A 20,645-nucleotide genomic window follows, 5' to 3' on the forward strand; every position below is an offset into this window, starting at 1 on the left:
GTCAGAGAAACTTTGACTCGTGTGTTTTGCAGCGGTTCGATTTATTGGTGTTTATTAGACTGACTCTTGTATTTTGCAGGCGTTCTATTTATTGTTTTTTTTTTTTTTTTTTTTAGACTTTGACTCTTATATTTTGCAGTTGTTTTATTTATTGGTGTTTTCTTTTTTTTAGATGTTGACTATTGTACTGTTTTATTGATCAATGTTTGTTCTTGTGTGATGTATTAGATTTGTGATATTTTGTTTCGTAAATTCATTCAAGTGGCATTGCTTCGTTTATCAGTCAGACAGCTATTCGTTCTCATTGGACTGTGATCGATTAGCCTTTGCATGGGGCATATTTATTGTGAGGAATCCCTTAAGGGTAACAATCACATAATTATTGTAGTTTCAGTATAATGACAGTGCTCATTGTTTGCTAACTAATTGAAATATAGTAGAGTGATTAAATTAGTGCCACAAAGTTATTTTAATTCTACAAATTATTAGTTTTATAAGATATAGAATTTTTTTTGCGATAACCACTTTGTAAAACGTGTTTTTTCTCTTATCATTTTTTTGCTTTTGCGGATTGTGCATTGTAATGTTCTGCTTTATAATACTGATGTTATTTCATGTTCTTTTTTAATTGCTGTGGCACCTTTGCTATTTTCATAAATTTTGCTTGTTAATAAACAGTCATAAATTTTCCTGTGATCAGTTGGCTCTTGCAATGAGCAAATACTGGTGAACTCCATAAGGGTAACAACCAGAAATTGTTTTCATATTAAAGACACAGGAACCACTGTTTTTACTTGCTGACCGAATTAGGTCTACACTATCTTTTAAATAGGTTTCACAGATTGTGTTCTTTTTTTTTGTTTGTTTGAAATTAGTAGATTTTAAAGATTTGTTGAAATTATTGTGTTTTAGCAAGTAGCTGGTGACCTTTTGCCTTTTCTTTACACTTTTGGTTTAAGTAGGGTGTGAGAAGCCTGCTTGGGAATGTCCTAGCATGGCCAGAAACTTCCCTGCACAGTCTTTTCCCGGAGCATTGGGGTTATGAAAGGTCTCTGTTGGATTCCTTTCATGTTTAATTTCTTAAATCTGTTGTCATTTACGGCATAAATTCCTCTTCTAAATTTACTGTGGCGTTTCTGACTATCTGGGAGGAGACTGAGTAGTGGAACGTGTTACTTTTACACATAAACAAGAACGATCTGTCACACTACTACACTTTAAAACACAGTTTATATGTAATTCATGTCACACAGTCTCATAGGGAACCTACATCCGCTTTCTTTTATATACTGTATATGATAAGATACTGTCATCCCCCTTCCCTTCTGTGTGAGAGGATGAATGAGCAAATGTATTTCTAGTTGCATGCTTGAGGGTAGCAAACAAGCCTGTCTGCTAGAGAACAGTAGGACCAACGTCGGAACAGGTAGCTACGCTTTCTAAAAGCAAAGAGGTTTCTATCCTTAGTATGGTCCTGTCCGTCCGTTGTCATGTTGGTATAGGAAGCTGCCCCTCTGGCCACTTCCGTTTGTATTTGTGAGCCACCCCTCAGGAAGGGACCAGTCAGTCTGTCCGTGGCGAGCGTCTGAAGTGGTAAGATCTCCGGCTAAGCGCGTGTCTGCTAAGTCCGTAGGACAATGGATTTCTTAAGTTCACCCTAACTGAAAATTTAATCACCTTTATTTCAGGTTTAGCTCTAAAATATCTAATGTTATCTTAAATTGCAGCTCAGTGTAATTCTCGTGTGAAGTTCAGAATATATTCCGGTAGTTGCTTTGTCACTACTTTGTGAGTAAAGTGGAACCACGTGTTGATCAGTAACTCTAAGTTCATCAATCTTAAATGCAATATAGAGGTTATTATTCTTTATGGGAACAACTATATAACCTCGAACCTAAAGTATGTACCTACAATAGTAAATTTTAGTAGCAAATTCTATTGCTGTAATGGAAAGAAACTAACTGAGATCGACAGTATAGGTTTTGAAATGGTGTGGCACAGAAGAATGATGAAGATTAGATATGTAGATTGTATAACGAATGAAGTGGTACCAAATAGAATTGGAAAGAAATGAAATTTATGGAACAGCTTGACTAAAAAGGGGGATCAGTTGACAGGACACATTCTGAGGCAGAAAAGAGCCGTCAGTTTGGTAGTGGAGGGAAGTAGAATGGCGTCGTAGGAAAGTGCGCTCCTGTTGCGAGAAGATTACATGTTAAATTTTGAAAATCGTGAGTGAAAAACAAGAAAAAAAAACAATAAAGGTTAAAGCGAGAAGCGCATATGTGTACATATCCAGTAAAATAATACACAGATATAGTATAGTAGGGACTATACGTGTGCATAACTCCATCTTCAACATACATGTGAACTGCTTTCATGGATACACAAAAATGTGCTCCTTGAGTGAAGCGATGTAGCATCGTGAAGAGCGGTTGTACCCATAAAATGCCAACACAACGACAGAAGGAAGATTAGAGTTTAACGTCCCGTGTCCATCAAGGTCGTGAGGGTCGGCGCACAAACTGGGTCGTTTCAAGGCCGTGCCTTTTTCTAATGCACACTACACAGCCACAACCACAACAACACGGAATGGCGGTGAAAACTCTGCCTATGTTTTGAAAAATCGGAGAAAGTGCAGTGTCAAGCGACCGTAGGTCACGAAATCAGCCTATTCACTTCGCCAACAACATATGAGAAAGCACTACAACATCAAAACCGTAATTTACACACAAAAAACGTGATATATACTCATTTGCGTTTGTAAATGCATAATAAACAGAAAAATAAAAATTACGTTTTACTGTTTGCAGAAGGGAAGTTGTAGATTGTGTAACAGAACAGCTACCAAAATAAATGTCCAATAGCATCATGTAAGGTATGTAAACTAATGCATATATCCACTCTTTTTGCCAATTAAGCTATATATAGAACTTTGACATAATGTTATAAACAACATATAGTGCATCAGGTCGTTAAATCGTATCTCAGCAGTGAACCATGAACAAATGGTGTATAATATTTTACATGAATTAATCAATCACAATTGTAAATATTATGTACCAAAAGTTTCGCTAAATGTTAATGTGAAGGGCTTATTTCAATAGTACCACTACTGAAATAAGCCCTTCATATGTAACAACAATTTTACAGCAAGAAAATAAAAAGCAACCCACTGAAGACAGCACAAAAAGTGCTGAACCATGTCTGGGTAAGACAAAACAGAAAAAAGGTGTCTTGCATAAGGCACAACTCCTTGTCCTATTTTCGTAGCAAGCACGGTCATAATAAGAAGAACTGCAAAACCACAAGATGACTACTCCCTGCTTTTTACTAACACTTACGTCTATTACAAATTTTTCAAGTCAATTCTGCTGAGTGGTTTCTCCAAGATATCTTAATTTACTAATTGTCTGTGTTTCACCTATTTGTTTTTCATATATTTTGGTGCATTTGTTATTTTGGTCACGAATTTTCTTTTCTGTTGAACTTCTGAGTTTTGCTCTATTCTCTATTCTTTCCAGAATGTTTATGTGAATAACTGCTTCTATGACATTTTCTGTAAGTACTGGAAAATCGTCTGGAAAACCCAGGCAGTTTAATTCCATTTGATTTCCTTCCCGGAATTATTAATCCAATTTTGTTATTTTTTAGCTCCAAATTACGAAGCCTTACATTTTTATCCAAAACGCAGTTAAACAGTGAAGGCGATAAACACTCCCCTTGTCTTACACCAGTTTTTTATTTCGAATCTTTGAGATACTCCTCCCGTATATTTCACTTTACTTATTTATTTATTGATTTAACTTGGCAAGATTAGGATCATAGGCCCTTACACTTAACCAGGAGTTCTACATCGTTTACATTGCTTGTACAACAGTAAACACGTACACTAATTCCAGAAAAATAAAAATTACATTAGTTCAGGTAAGAAAAACATACACTCAGTTAATATATGCAACTGATAAATAAAACAATATCGGTGACGTGACTGATAGAGAAATAAAAAGGAAAAAGAAGCATAACTGAGAGAAGATGGGAGTCTCGCAGTGCTTTTGTTTTGTGGAAGCGCTATGAGGATGGTAGGAGGGCGTGTGATTGGTCGAGTTTGTGTTTCACTTCCTGTAAAATATGTTTCGAAACTTTCTGAGGGCATAGAGACAGGCTGGAGTCTTCCGGCACGTGGTGACAGTATTCTCTGCCCTGTTTAAATGCTCATCCAAAATTACACCCCAGTTCTTCACTGCTTTCTGATATGACACTGGGATGCCGTCATGTTGAGTGGGAGGCAAATGATCTTGGAGTTCTCAACTGGCCGGCCGGTGTCGCCGAGCGGTTCTAGGCGCTTCAATCTGGAACCGCGCGACCGCTACGGTCGCAGTTTCGAATCCTGCCTCGGGCATGGACGTGTGTGATGTCCTTAGGTTAGTTAGGTTTAAGTAGTTCTAAATTCTAGGGGACTGATGACCACAGATGTTGAGTCGCATAGTCCTCAGAGCCATTTGAACCAAGTTCTCAACTTATTATTTCTGATGGCGTACTAAGATTACTTGCTACTTTTTTGCATTTAGTTTATGCCCCAATTTTTTTGCCCGTGTTACTACTGAAGACAGATCATTATTTATCTGGGCAATCGCAGTATTTATTTCTTCTTGTCTGGCACTTACGTGGAGCTGGAAGTCTTCGGCATAGAAATGATGTTTACAGGAAGACACAACTGACGAAACATCATTGACACACAAGGAGAACAAAACTGCGCTTAAGACTAACCTTTGTGGCACGATTTTTCATTCCCACAGACAACACTTTGCTTTCTGTTTTTCTAGTTGCTTTCAAACGACTTCAGGGAAGTGTCTGAGAAATTTTGTTGTCGCATTTTTCTGAGAAGTATGTCGAAGTTGACAGTATCAAAAGCTTTGCTGAAATCTAGTGAAGTCAATATTATATATAGCCTTACGGTTGTCCATGGCATGTTTCAGGTCGTCAGTTACCTTGATTAGTTCAGTGTTTCTGCTATGGTGGTTAGGAAAGCCGGGTTGATGTTCGTCAAACAAGTTGAGTGCGCACATGTATTTAGTAATTTCATCGTGAATAGTATCGGTTTGGAAACAGCAGGTACACTGCTGGCCACCGTAAATGCAACACCAAGAAAGACAAGAGGTAGCACAACAAAATTTATTTTGTAGATAACATGTTGACCAAGTATCAAATGATTACGTTTACAGACGTCTGTGACATGTGGTTCCTGCCAGAATCAGTAGCCAGAGTAGCCGCCATTGTTGGAGATCACCGCTGCCACACGTCTCGGCGTTGAGTCAAAGAGACGTTGGATGTGTTCCTGGGGTACAGCAGCCCAAGCAGCTTCCACACGTTGCCAAAGATTATCTGGTGTGGCAGCTGGGGATGTAATCTGGGTCACTCGTTGAGCAACCATGGACCACATGTGTTCTATCGGCGAAAGATCCGGAGAGCGAGCCGGCCAGGAAAGCAATTCAATCTGGTTATTGACGAAGAACCTTTGGACAATGCGTGTTGAAATATGGCTGTGGCCGAGCCCTGAAGGTAAGGAAGGACAACTGACTCCAGCACCTCGGATATGTAGCGCCGGCTATTTAAAGTACCGGCAATGCGTACTAGAGGCGTGCGAGAGTAATATCCAATACCGCCCCATACCATAATACCCGGTGCAAGACCAGTGTGGCGGTGCATAATGCAGCTGTCCAGCATCCTCTCTCCACGGTGTCTCCACACTCGAATCCGACCATCGTGGTGCTGCAGACAGAAGCGTGCCTCGTCAGTAAAGACAACGTCATTCCATTCTGCCGTCCACATCCGTCTGTCATCACACCATTGGCGACGGAGACGTCTGTGGTTCTGCGTCAATGGTAGACGAAGCAATGGACGTCTTGCGGACAGACCACTCTGCTGTAAACGGCGTCGAATGGTACGCGCAGACACTGGATGATGCGTTACAGACGCAATGTGCTGTGCTATGGTTCGGGATGTCACTGAGCGATCCGTCACTGCCATGCGCACAATTTGCCTATCAGCACGTGCAGTGGTGCACCGAGGTGAATGCGATCGACCACGTCGGTCCGTCGTACCCTCCTGCATCCAACGGTCACATATCCGCATTACAGTTGTTTGGTTTCGTCCAACACGACTAGCGATTTCTCTGTATGATAATCCACAATCTCGGTAAGCCACTATCCTTCCACTGTCGAACTCGGATACTTGATCAAACGATGCTCGCTGTTGTCTACGAGGCATAACTGATCGTCTTGTGAAACAAACACAAGGTAAACACACGTGCCGAACGTACACTCGTCGAAATCGCCAAGCCTTAAATGGCGCTATGAGGTGGCGCCACAGGCGCGCGTGATGTGCGTCTGCGCTGAAATTCTTAATCAGTTGCATATCTCATCGCTGCAAACCCATGGTGTAAATTTCACTTGATTCGGATGATTCCTTCAGGGTGTTGAATTTACGGTGGCCAGCAGTGTACTATGCTGATTGGTCAGCAATCACAAGACGATTACGTGCTTTCTATCTTAGGAACTGGTCTGACTACGCTTTTTTTCCATGAAGTGGAATATATTCCATTCACGACAGAAAAATTAAATGTCTGTTGCGGCAGGCTGTCGGCTACTTTCTTGATCACGGTTATGCTGATGCTGTCTTGCCTATCGGTTCAGAAGGAGTTCTCATCATCGCCTTACTTGTTGTATTTCTTGTTACCTGTTTTAAGTGATCACTGTCGTGGTTAGTTATGTAGTTGGGAGATCCTTTTGGGTAACAGTTCCTTGCCGCAAGGGAGCTGATTGATGCAGAGAAAACTTCGTTCAGTTCATCGGAGATCTGAAAAGCAGTTTCTGGTTTTGCCTTTCCAACAGCCAAGCTACGGAGATTCTTCCTCAGGGTCGCGGGCGTCGTACCTGATTTTGGCGTTGCGTAAGCACCGCTTTACTTTGTTTCGTAGCTTCCTGTATTCTTCGTAACGTTCGGGTTTCGGATTTGATTTGACGCGCGTGTGAGCAGTGTCCCTATTGTTCATCATTTGACATAATTCTGTTGTCAGCTATGGAGGAAGGGGTTTACTTACACGGACTGTGCGTACAGGGGCATGTTTGCCTTACAGAGCAGTGAGTGCATTGTTAAGTTCATGGATTTTATCATCAATTGTAGGCTCTCTGATTATTTGATACCATGAGGTGTCTGAGGAGTTGGCTGGTAATGCGCTACAATCCATGTGTTTAATGTTCCTACACGTCATATAACACGATTTCAGCTTTGGAGGCTGCACAGAGTAGGCCATGAATATTATAGGCCTTATCGTTTGCTGAGAGGTCTGGAGCCGAGGGTTGACAGACATCTGTTACTTCGTCAATATTTCTCGTTGCGGTCACATCTATAAGCGTGCGACTGTGCGCCGTGTGGTGTGTCGATCCTAACGGAAAAACGTTCAAGTTGTTGCAACTAAACCATCTTCTTAAGTCAATCGTGGAGGTAGTGTCTCTCAAAAAGTCTATGTTCACTTCTCCCATTATGATGATGTGTTCGTATTGACACTGCAGTGTATGTAATTCCGAATGGAAGGAGCTCACAGAGCTGCTTTTTGGCGGCTTACAGACGACACCAGTTCAATACTTCTTTCTCTCTACATTTATTTCAATGAACGTGAAATCAGCCCGTCTTTCTTCGGTAGGGTTTGACTTTGGGTTTGAGATCAGTTCGCAGACTTCAGGGAAGTATCTGAGAAATTTTATTGTCGCATTTTTCTGAGAAGTATGTCAAAGTTGACAGCATCAAAAGCTTTGCTGAAATCTAGTAAAGTCAATACTATGGTCTTACGGTTGTCAATGCCATATTTCAGGTCATCAGTTACCTTGATTAGCTCAGTGTTTCTGCTATGGTGGTGAGAAAAGCTGGGTTGATGTTCGTCAAACAAGCCCACAGTAGCGACATCTAGGGAGGATGTAGGCAAACAGATTTCTGGTAGCTACTGTACTTCAGTAGCCAGTTGCAATAATGACTGTGTGGACGATGTGGCCTATTCTTCACTTTATTTTACATCTATGTGACGATGCTGTGCTGATTATAATTATGTGTTTTGACGATGTCATTATGGCCCTATCACTTTAGAACATGGTGTAAAAATGGTACGTTTTACCGCATTTTATCTGTACATTTCCCTGGTTGTGTGATAGTATATTGTGATACGTATTGCTGTATTATGTTGAAAGACACACTGCTCACTAGATGTATATATTTGTATATTGTAGATCTGAGGATGGTCATTACGGAGTGAAGCCGCTCATCGTCTAAAGAATTCATATTGTGATCAAAGACTGGATTAAAAAACATTTGTCAAACAAGTTGAGTGCGCACATGTGTTCAGTAATTTGATCGTGAACAGTATATTCCGGGGGTTTGAAAATAGCAGGTACTATGCTGATTGGCCAGCAATCACAAGACGATTGCGTGTTTTCCATCTTAGGAATAGGTCTGACTACGCTTCTTTTCCATGAAGTGGTATATATTCCATTCACGACACCCCCACCGCGTTTGTTTGATCTGTCCCTCCTAAGAAATGTACTATATCCCGGGAGACGAACTGACTGAGTGGGATGTGTTGCTTTAGCCATGTATCGAACAGGAGAATTACGTGAGAGTTAAGTTGCTGGAAGAGGAGATTGAGTTCTTCGTAATGTGGAATGAGCTGATAACAGCTGTGACGCACTGCGTTGGGCTGTTTGGAAGGGGCCCGTGTGACAGGTTAAGTGCCTACCTGCTGAGGGGTGGAGCAGTGGCCTGCGATTCCGGGAGGCGACATACTTCGGCAAGGGGTGGCCAAAATTCCTGCGCGCCGGGGCGGTTTTTTGCTCACGGCGCGCTAAAGCAGCGAAGATCGCGAGGTCAAGACTCTCTGAGGTTACGGAGGAGTGGGATGCAGAAGATTCGTTGTGAGGAAATATGGTCGAAACAGCCACGATTGTGAAAACAACTAACTCTCTGTATCAAAGGACGAAATGTAGTTGTCATATTGTACAGTTCAGGATGGAAAGAAAAAGGGGGTTGATTTACAAGCCCGACGGTGCCAGCAGGGGAAAATAAGTTTAAGAATTACAAAATTAGCGCAGAAAACTACAATTAAATTAGGAGTTTCAAAAATAGCACTGGTTGCGATTTTATTCTCGGCAGATTTCACAAACAAGGTGAGTGAGTGACGCAGCCAATGAAAAGAGCAATAATTACAGTGCTCCTGCTCCAGGCAGACAGAGAAGTGTCTGGCAAACAGTGTTGGCACGGACTAAAATTAAGTAATACTGCAGTTAAGGATAATGTAGGGATAGTAAATGAAGGCACTAGTAAAAAGGTAACAACAAATTTAAGGCAAGTTCGAGAACAACACGCGAAGGCACTGAAACAAAGCTAGTTATAGAGTTAATGCAATTTCAAAATATTATTTAAGCAGTATAAGACATGTTGCACAATGTTAGTACTAAACCAAAGCAATAGGTGTTAAATTTTTTCTTTGGATCGCGTAGTCTCACTTAATGCTATTCGGTTCTGTCCTGTTGGCAACCGTCTTTTTTTCCAGCTGCGGTCTTAATAATTGCTCTGCCAGCCTGAGTCCGTACATGCTGGAGGCCGAAATGAAGATATGTCATTGTTCAAAATCTTTACTCGTTCCTGTGCAAGATCTTCTGTTATTGTAATCCTTGTCTTAGCTAATTTTTTTCTCCTGGCAAAAGGGCAAAAGATCTCCGCATCTCCGCCTTCTTGCGGTACGAGACAAACTTCACAATTATGGGGCGAGGTTTCGTAGCGCCTTCGCCCCACTCGATGGCTGCTGTCTACGCCCGCATCGCTCATTTCAGTGCCTCATTTCTCACGTGAAGCCTGCACAGGCAGTCGTCCGTGTCTTCCGCCTCATCTTTCGCTATTCCACACAGCCACAGACTATTTCGCCTTTGACACTGCTCTAACTCGTTCGTCGCAGCAGCAGACACTTTCTCTTGCAATTCTTGTGTCTTTCTCTCCCACTCAGGCACAGACTTCTTTAAAGCAGTAATTGCAGCTGTACGGTTGTCAAACGCTGCACAGATTTAGACTAAGACTGCTGCCGTTGCTGCGTCTGATGTAGTGCCGGCAATCAGACGCAGATTATTTTTTATCGTGAAGCGCTACGCCCACATTGAGGCGGACAAGTTCTACTGTAGCGGGACCACGGCCACACGAGCTTATGACACTTGCACGGAGACACACTTGTACGGAGAGAAAATGTGTTGGCATTTTCACGGAGCCTACGACGCTGTAGGTAGTGGGCAGGGTGTTCCAGAAGTAGAGTACAACGGCCTATCCGCCGCTATCTGCGACGTTTTCTGGGAGAGTCCAGAGCCCGCTTCCTGCGCGAAGTTCCCTGCCCGCGCAATAGTTCGTAGTGTGCGTCGCTTTCACCCAGAGCTCTGCAACTGAATGGCAACTAGTGATCCATGTTTAAGTGCTGAGATAATGGAGTTCATCGAGACTGTTTTACAACGGGTGCCAGTATACAGGGTGGCCCATTGATCGTGACCAGCCAAATATCTCAAGAAATAAGCGTCAAACGAAAAACTACAAAGAACGAAACTTGTCTAGCTTGAAGGGGGAAACCAGCTGGAGCTATGGTTGGCCCGCTAGATGATGCTGCCATAGGTCAAACGGATATCAACTGCGATTTTTTTTAAAGTAGGAACCCCAATTTTTTATTACATATTCGTGTAGTACGTAAAGAAATATAAATGTTTTAGTTGGACCACTTTTTTGCTTTGTGATAGATGGCGCTGTAATAATCACAAACATGTGGCTCACAATTTTAGACGAACAGTTGCTAACAGGTGGGTTTTTTAAATTAAAATACAGAATGAAGGTGCGTTTGAACATTTTATTCCGGTTGTTTCAATGTGATACATATACCTTCGTGAACTTATCATTTCTGAGAACGCATGCTGTTACAGCGTGATTACCTGTAAATACCCCATTAATGCAATTAATGCTCAAAATGATATCTGTCAACCTCAATGCATTTGGTAATACGTGTAACGACATTCCTCTCAACAGCGAGTAGTTCGCCTTCCGTAAAGTTCGCACATGCATTGACAATGCGCTGACGCACGTTGTCAGACGTTGTCGGTGGATCACGATAGCAAATATCCTTCAACTTTCCCCACTGAAAGAAATCTGAGACGTGAGATCCGGTGAACGTGCGGGCCATGGTATGGTGCTTCGACGACCAATCCACCTGTAATGAAATATGCTATTCAATACCGCTTCAACCGCACGCGAGATATGTGCCGGACTTCCATCATGTTGGAACTACATCGCCATTCTGTCATGCAGTGAAACATCTTGTGCTAACATCGGTAGAACATTACGTAGGAAATCAGCGTACACTGCACGATTTAGATTGCCATGGACAAAATGGGGGCCAATTATCCTTCCTCCCATAATGCCGCACCATACATTAACCCGCCAAGGTCGCTGATGTTCCACTTGTCGCAGCCATCGTGGATTTTCCGTTGCCCAGTAGTGCATATTATGCCGGTTGACGTTACCGCTGTTGGTGAATGACGCTTCGTCGCTAAATAGATCGCGTGTAAAAAATCTGTCATCGTCCCGTAATTTCTCTTTTGCCCAGTGGCGGAACTGTACACGACGTTCCAAGTCGTCGCCATGCAATTCCTAGTGTATAGAAACGTAGTACGGGTGCAATCCATGTTGATGTAGCATTCTCAACACCGACGTTGTTGAGATTCCCGATTCTCGCGCAATTTGTCTGCTAGTGATGTGCGGATTAGCCGCGACAGCAGCTAAAACACCTACTTGGGCATCATCATCTGTTGCAGATCGTGGTTGACTTTTCACATGTGGCTGAACACTTCCTGTTTCCTTAAATAACGTAACTATCTGGCTAACGGTCCGGACACTTGGATGATGTCGTCCAGGATATCGAGCAACAATACCGAACAACACGCCCGTTGGGCATTTTGACCACAATAGCCATACATCAACACGATATCGACCTTTTCCGCAATTGGTAAACGTTCCATTTTAACACGGGTAATGTATCACTGTTGCAAGAGCAACAGTCTGGATGATTGACTGATCTGGCCGTGTAACAATAACCAAAACGGCCTTGCTGTGCTGGTACTGTGAACGGCTGAAAGCAAGGGGAAACTACAGCCGTAATTTTTCCCGAGGGCATGCACCTTTACTGTATGATTAAATGATCATGGCGTCCTCTTGGGTTAAATATTCCGGAGGTAAAATAGTCCCCCATTCGGATCTCCGGGCGGGGACTACTCAAGAGGATGTCGTTATCAGGAGAAAGAAAACTGGCGTTCTACGGATCGGAGCGTGGAATGTCAGATCCCTTAATCGGGAAGGTAGGTTAGAAAATTTAAAAAGGGAAATGGATAGGTTGAAGTTAGATATAGTGGGAATTAGTGAAGTTCGGTGGCAGGAGGAACAAGACTTCTGGTCAGGTGACTACAGGGTTATAAACACAAAATCAAATAGGGGTAATGCAGGAGTAGGTTTAATAATGAATGGGAAAATAGGAATGCGGGTAAGCTACTACAAACAGCATAGTGAACACATTATTGTGGCAAAGATGGATACGAAGCCCACACCTACTACAGTAGTACAAGTTTATATGCCAACTAGCTCTGCAGATGACGAAGAAATTGAAGAAATGTATGATGAAATAAAAGAAATTATTCAGATTGTGAAGGGAAACGAAAATTTAATAGTCATGGGTGACTGGAATTCGAGTGTAGGAAAAGGGAGAGAAGGAGACATAGTAGGTGAATATAGATTGGGGCTAAGAAATGAAAGAGGAAGCCGCCTGGTAGAATTTTGCACAGAGCACAACATAATCATAACTAACACTTGGTTTAAGAATCATGAAAGAAGGTTGTATACATGGAAGAACCCTGGAGATACTAAAAGGTATCAGATAGATTATATAATGGTAAGACAGAGATTTAGGAACCAGGTTTTAAATTGTAAGACATTTCCAGGGGCAGATGTGGACTCTGACCACAATCTATTGGTTATGACCTGTAGATTAAAACTGAAGAATCTGCAAAAAGGTGGGAATTTAAGGAGATGGGACCTGAATAAACTGAAAGAACCAGAGGTTGTACAGAGTTTCAGGGGGAGCATAAGGGAACAATTGACAGGAATGGGGGAAAGAAATACAGTAGAAGAAGAATGGGTAGCTTTGAGGGACGAAGTAGCGAAGGCAGCGGAGGATCAAGTAGGTAAAAAGACGAGGGCTAGTAGAAATCCTTGGGTAACAGAAGAAATATTGAATTTAATTGATGAAAGGAGAAAATACAAAAACGCAGTAAATGAAGCAGGCAAAAAGGAATACAAACGTCTCAAAAATGAGATCGACAGGAAGTGCAAAATGGCTAAGCAGGGATGGCTAGAGGACAAATGTAAGGATGTAGAGGCCTATCTCACTAGGGGTAAGATAGATACTGCCTACAGGAAAATTAAAGAGACCTTTGGAGATAAGAGAACGACTTGTATGAATATCAAGAGCTCAGATGGAAACCCAGTTCTAAGCAAAGAAGGGAAAGCAGAAAGGTGGAAGGAGTATATAGAGGGTCTATACAAGGGCGATGTACTTGAGGACAATATTATGGAAATGGAAGAGGATGTAGATGAAGATGAAATGGGAAATACAATACTGCGTAAAGAGTTTGACAGAGCACTGAAAGACCCGAGTCGAAACAAGGCCCCGGAGTAGACAACATTCCATTGGAACTACTGACGGCCTTGGGAGAGCCAGTCCTGACAAAACTCTACCATCTGGTGAGCAAGATGTATGAAACAGGCGAAATACCCTCAGACTTCAAGAAGAATATAATAATTCCAATCCCAAAGAAAGCAGGTGTTGACAGATGAGAAAATTACCGAACTATCAGTTTAATAAGTCACAGCTGCAAAATACTAACACGAATTCTTTACAGACGAATGGAAAAACTAGTAGAAGTCAACCTCGGGGAAGATCAGTTTGGATTCCGTAGAAACACTGGAACACGTGAGGCAATACTCACCTTACGACTTATCTTAGAAGAAAGATTAAGGAAAGGCAAACCTACGTTTCTAGCATTTATAGACTTAGAGAAAGCTTTTGACAATGTTGATTGGAATACTCTCTTTCAAATTCTAAAGGTGGAAGGGGTAAAATACAGGGAGCGAAAGGCTATTTACAATTTGTACAGAAACCAGATGGCAGTTATAAGAGTCGAGGGGCATGAAAGGGAAGCAGTGGTTGGGAAGGGAGTAAGACAGGGTTGTAGCCTCTCCCCGATGTTGTTCAATCTGTATATTGAGCAAGCAGTAAAGGAAACAAAAGAAAAATTCGGAGTAGGTATTAAAATTCATGGGGAAGAAATAAAAACTTTGAGGTTCGCCGATGACATTGTAATTCTGTCAGAGACAGCAAAGTACTTGGAAGAGCAGTTGAATGGAATGGACAGTGTCTTGAAAGGAGGATATAAGATGAACATCAACAAAAGCAAAACAAGGATAATGGAATGTAGTCGAATTAAGTCGGGTGATGCTGAGGGAATTAGATTAGGAAATGAGGCACTTAAAGTAGTAAAGGAGTTTTGCTATTTGGGGAGCAAAATAACTGATGATGGTCAAAGTAGAGAGGATATAAAATGTAGGCTGGCAATGGCAAGGAAAGCGTTTCTGAAGAAGAGAAATTTGTTAACATCCAGTATTGATTTAAGTGTCAGGAAGTCATTTCTGAAAGTATTCGTATGGAGTGTAGCCATGTATGGAAGTGAAACATGGACGATAAATAGTTTGGACAAGAAGAGAATAGAGGCTTACGAAATGTGGTGCTACAGAACAATGCTGAAGATTAGATGGGTAGATCACATAACTAATGAGGAAGTATTGAATAGGATTGGGGAGAAGAGAAGTTTGTGGCACAACTTGACCAAAAGAAGGGATCGGTTGGTAGGACATGTTCTGAGGCATCAAGGGATCACCAATTTAGTATTGGAGGGCAGCGTGGAGGGTAAAAATCGTAGAGGGAGACCAAGAGATGAATACACTAAGCAGATTCAGAAGGATGTAGGTTGCAGTAGGTACTGGGAGATGAAAAAGCTTGCACAGGATAGAGTAGCATGGAGAGTTGCATCAAACCAGTCTCAGGACTGAAGACCACAACAACAACAAATGTATCACGAAGCAAATACCGTCCCCACTGGCGGAATGTTATGTGATACCACATACTTATGCGTTTGTGACTATTACAGCGCCATCTATCACAAAGCGAAAAAATTGGTCTAACTAAAACATTCATATTTCTTTACGTACTACACGAATATGTAACAAAAAATGGGGGTCCCTATTTAAAAAAACGCAGTTGATATCCGTTTGACCTATGGCAGCGCCATCTAGCGGGCCAACTATAGCGCCATCTGGTTTGCCCCTTCTGAACAGCAAGTCGGAAGGCACCCCAGATATGCTCAACGATTTTCATGTCTGGGGAATCTGGTGGCCAGCGGAAGTGTTTAAACTCAGAAGAGTGTTCCTTGAGCCACTCTGTAGCAATTCTGGACGTGGGAGGTGTCGTACTGTCGTGCTCGAATTTCCCAGTTCCGTTGGAATGCACAATAGACACGAATGGATGCAGGTAATCAAACAGGATGCTTAGTACGTGTCACACGTCAGCGTCGTATCTACACGTATTAGGAGTCCCATATCACTCCAACTGCACACGCTCCATACCATTTCGGAGCCTCCACCAGGTTGAACAGTCCCCTGCTAACAACCATGGATTCATGAGGTTGTCTTCATACCAGTAGTAGTCCATCCGCTCGATACAATTTGAAACGAGACTCGTCCGGCCAGGCAACATGTTTCCAGTTATCAACAGTCCAATGACGGTGTTGACTGGCCCGGGTGAGGCGTAAAGCTTCGTGTCGTGCAGTCATCAAGGGTACACGAGTGGGCATTCGGATCCAAAAGCCCATATCGATGATGTTTCGTGGACTAGTTCGCACGCTGACACTTGTTGATGACCCGGCATTGAGATCTGCAGCTTTCTTTCCAGTGATTAATTTCTATTTCTATTTAAAGTCTAATTATCCCACATTTTAGTAAACTTGCGTAAGCAGACGCGTCAGTTCTATTTGCTCAGATTCGAAGTTTTAGTGTAGTGTTTTAATTCGATTCGTGCAGGAATTTATGTTGAGAACGTAATATTCCATTTGCATGATTCTCACCTCTATAGCTGAGCTTCTTTGTGAACAAGGTTACGTCTGTTGTTTCGAGCGAGGGACTTCGTTCCATGTTTAAGGATTCGTATCGAACTTTTATTACCACATCCGTGAATATAGGTCACACTATACGGTGCTATCCCAGTCATTTAATATTACTGTGGGGATCAAACATTAAATGTTCTTTTCCTTTTGTTCTTTTTTTGAAATTATGTACTAATGTATTCCACGTTGCCCCATGGAGAACATATATAATTTCTTTAAATGAAATTTCGTACTTATTTCTTGAACGATAATCATAAGTGATTTCAAGTTCTCGTCAACTATTTTTCATGCTCAAACACTTGTTACTTATCACGTTTCCACGATGAACTTCCGTGTGCTCGCCTATCCTTTGTGTAAAGTCGCAGTTGGTGCGAGCACACTTTATCGAATACGTTTGGGCTTCAATGGAATCGTTATGCGGATAAACTGCCATCGGTATAAAGTATATGAGTTTCTTTGCATGCACATTAAAATAAATGTAGGTTACGTCTGAGCTGCTGAGAACTTCTCGACAAGTGCTGATCTTGAATATGTTGAAGGTGATTATTATGATTAATAATTCATGTGAATATGTCTTAGACTATACAACTTGAAGTCTACTTCTCCATGTCACGAATTATCTCTACAAGACAGGATGCAGTATACTTTCAGGTTGTGTTAACAGGTTTGGGACGTATTGGCTGTTATTACGCATTACATAAACACACGTTCTGATGTGTCGACAGAAGTGCCGACACAGTATTATTTTGAGGGGGCCGATAGGCACGCTATAAGCTCACGCAGAATATCTTTAAGTCTGAAACAGGACGCTCAATGAATTGCTATAAAGAAAAGTACGTTGCTTTGGGAATACTTAACTTTTAATCCGTCATTGGTTTACAACGTTCTTGATGAGACATTTCATACGATAACTATCAAACTATGTAAGGCTAATGGCGCCTTGCTAGGTCGTAGCCATGGACTTAGCTGAAGGCTATTCTAACTGTCTCTCGGCAAATGAGAGAAAGGCTTCGTCAGTGTAGTCGCTAGCAAAGTCGTCCGTACAACTGGGGCGAGTGCTCGTCCGTATCTCGAGACCTGCCTTGTGGTGGCGCTCGGTCTGCGATCACACAGTGGCGACACGCGGGTCCGACATGTACTAAATGGACCGCGGCCGATTTAAGCTACCACCTAGCAAGTGTGGTGTCTGGCGGTGACACCACACGTTCAAAATCTCTACAGTTATCATTGCACGGTGAAAGTGCTTCCTACTTCCATATTTCTGATAAACAGTACTCAGACCGCGTTATTATTCATTCATGGGTCACATTTTAGCATACGAAGGGGAATATTTTCAGGCCATTAGTAATGAGATTTCATGTTAAATATACGAAGCGAGCCGACCGCGGTGGCCATGCGGTTCTGGCGCTGCAGTCCGGAACCGCGGGACTGCTACGGTCGCAGGTTCGAATCCTGCCTCGGGCATGGGTGTGTGTGATGTCCTTAGGTTAGTTAGGTTTAAGTAGTTCTAAGTTCTAGGGGATTTATGACCTAAGATGTTGAGTCCCATTAAAAAAAAAAAAAAAATACGGATCGAATGGAGGCTTTCATTCTCTTGTAATCTTTGGTTATGACCTTCTAATAATTGTGCTGTTAGAGAAAATTCATCACTCAGTTTCTTGTTTTGGAATATTTCGACGGCGTCATGAATTTCTACCTTTATTGGAGGAAAATGTTCCTCAACACTTTCCAGTATTGTTAAAAATTATAATTTAAGTGTCAAATTTAGCTAATATTTCACAATATTCCTTGTTATTTAATCTTGTTTTGCCGCGTTCATTCTCGAAACTTATACATGGTGCTTCATAACATTTAAGAACGTGATTGGAAGTTTGGTAAAAATTTATAGTATTTATTCATGTATATGATGATGTTTTCTGGAAATTTGTGATAAGTACCTAAGGGACCGCTGAGGTCATCGGTCCCTAGGCTTACACACTATTTAATCTAGAATGGGATTTTCACTCTGCAGCGGAATGTGCGCTGATATGAAACTTCCTGGCAGATGAATACTGTGTGCCGGGCCGAGACTCGAACTCGGGACCTTTGCCTTTCGCGGGCAAGTGCTCTACCAACTGAGCTACCCAAGCACGATTCACGCCCCGTCCTCACAGCTTTGCTTCTGCCAGTACCTCGTCTCCTACATTCCAAACTTTACAGAAGCTCTCCTGCGAACCTTGCAGAGGTAGAGCACTTGCCCGCGAAAGGCAAAGGTCTCGAGTTCGAGTCTCGGTCCGGCACACAGTTTTAATCTGCCAGGAAGTTTCATATCAGCGCACACTCCGCTGCAAAGTGAAAATTTCATTTTGGAAACATTCCCCAGGCTGTGGCTAAGCCATGCCTCCGCAATATCCTTTCTTTCAGGAGTGCTAGTTCTGCAAGGCTCGCAGGAGAGCTTCTGTAAAGTTTGGAAGGTAGGAGACGAGGTACTGGCGGAATTAAAGCTGTGAGGACGGGGTGTCACTCGTGCTTGGGTAGCTCAGTTGGTAGAGCACTTGCCCGCGAAAGGCAAAGGTCCCGAGTTCGAGTCTCGGCCCGGCACGCAGTTTTAATCTACTTAATCTAACTTAAACTAACCTACACTAAGGACAACACACACAAACACCCATGCCCAAGGGAGGACTGAAACCTCCCACAGGGGCAGCCACACAAGCCGTGACAAGGCGCCCAGACCGCGCGCCTACCCCACGCGGCATATGTTTTTCAAAGATTCTCTTCATTTTATGGATTACTTACGATATTTCTTTTCTTTGTTGTCTGAATCGTTCTAGGTGCCCTTACTGTTTTGAAAAAACATATTTTTTTCCATCCTTTGAGCTCTTCGTTCCACTGCTTCTCCACGCTCATCTGTCCATCACGTGTTCTTTTCATTCTTGATAATGCTGAAATTTTCTCTGCTACTTTAGTAGTTTGTGCCTGGAGTTCATGCAAATTGCCTTTCTTAGCGTTCTTGTCTTTATGTCTTCTTTGATTTGCGGTTTCAGAATATAAGTCCTAACATTTTCATGGTATTACACATATAAATGGTTCAAATGGCTCTGAGCACTATGCGACTTAACTTCTGAGGTCATCAGTTGCCTAGAACTTAGAACTAATTAAACCTAACTAACCTAAGGACATCACACACATCCATGCCCGAGGCAGGATTCGAACCTGCGACCGTAGCGGTCGCTCAGCTCCGGACTGCAGCGCCTAGAACCGCTCGGCCACTCCAGCCGGCTATTACACATATATTTTCGATCTCACTTCACTGAAGAATTCTAGAGCTGATGTTAGTAGGTAATTACACATAAAGACGGAACCATAGGGGCAAATATGCATCTTATGTCATAATAAATAACGAATCCTTATGCCTTCTGTATACTTAATAGACACTTTCGAAAATGTGAGTTTTGGAAAAGAAATAGGTAATTGGACCGTGCTGTGAGTTGGTAGGTAGTACTGCTGTAAGGACCTGTAATAATACAAATTGGCTGCACTGTTCCTGTCAAACGATCAACTCCGCATGCTCGATGGAATTTCCAGAAAGCCGACTGGATGAAGTTTTCAACGGAACTGGATAAGACCATTCGATGGATATCTCCATCACATAATAATTATCAACGCTTCATTGGTGCAGTAACAGCAACAGCTAAAAACTGTATGCCAAGAGGATACCGAAAAGAATATGTTCCAGGATGGAATAAGGAAAATGAAACACTGTACCAATACTTCCAGCAAAGTGGTGACCCAGCGATAGCTACGGAACTATTGTCCAGCTTGGACATGTCTCGGAGGCAGAAATTGGCAGAAACAGTCAAAACTATGGACTTTACCCACTCGAGCAGGAAAGCATGGAGTCTTCTGAGAAAACTGGGAGGAAGTGCACCAGCATGCAGAAAAAATTCCGAAGTAACACCAGACCAAATTGCGTCCCACATCATTACTACCTCAAGAGTACCTCCTGACAAGAAACATACAAGACATATCAGACGACAGCTTCGTGACCTGAAAAAGAAGGTACCTCCCTCATCTGAGTATGCCCATCCCTTCACAGTTTCAGACATTGACTCTGGACTGAAGGATCTCAAACCTCTTAAGGCACCTGGATGATGACTGGGTGTTGTGTGCTGTCCTTAGGTTAGTTAGGTTTAAGTAGTTCTAAGTTCTAGGGGACTGATGACCATAGATGTTAAGTCCCATAGTGCTCAGAGCCATTTTGGCACCTGGATTAGATGGTATCCATCCAGAATTCCTGACCCATATGGGAGGAAAAGCTAAGAAATG

General features: G+C 42.3%; 2 non-coding genes across 2 annotated transcripts; one reads left to right on the plus strand and one right to left on the minus strand.

Moving 5' to 3' along the window:
- Nucleotides 1-18,395: 18,395 nt before the first annotated feature.
- On the minus strand, nt 18,396-18,470 carry Trnas-cga. Its single transcript has one exon. It is a non-coding gene; the product is annotated as a tRNA-Ser (tRNA).
- Nucleotides 18,471-18,847: 377 nt separating this feature from the next.
- Trnas-cga lies at nt 18,848-18,924 on the plus strand. Its single transcript has one exon. It is a non-coding gene; the product is annotated as a tRNA-Ser (tRNA).
- Nucleotides 18,925-20,645: the final 1,721 nt, after the last annotated feature.

This window comes from Schistocerca americana, chromosome 7, assembly GCF_021461395.2.
Source record: "Schistocerca americana isolate TAMUIC-IGC-003095 chromosome 7, iqSchAmer2.1, whole genome shotgun sequence".
NCBI lineage: Eukaryota > Metazoa > Arthropoda > Insecta > Orthoptera > Acrididae > Schistocerca > Schistocerca americana.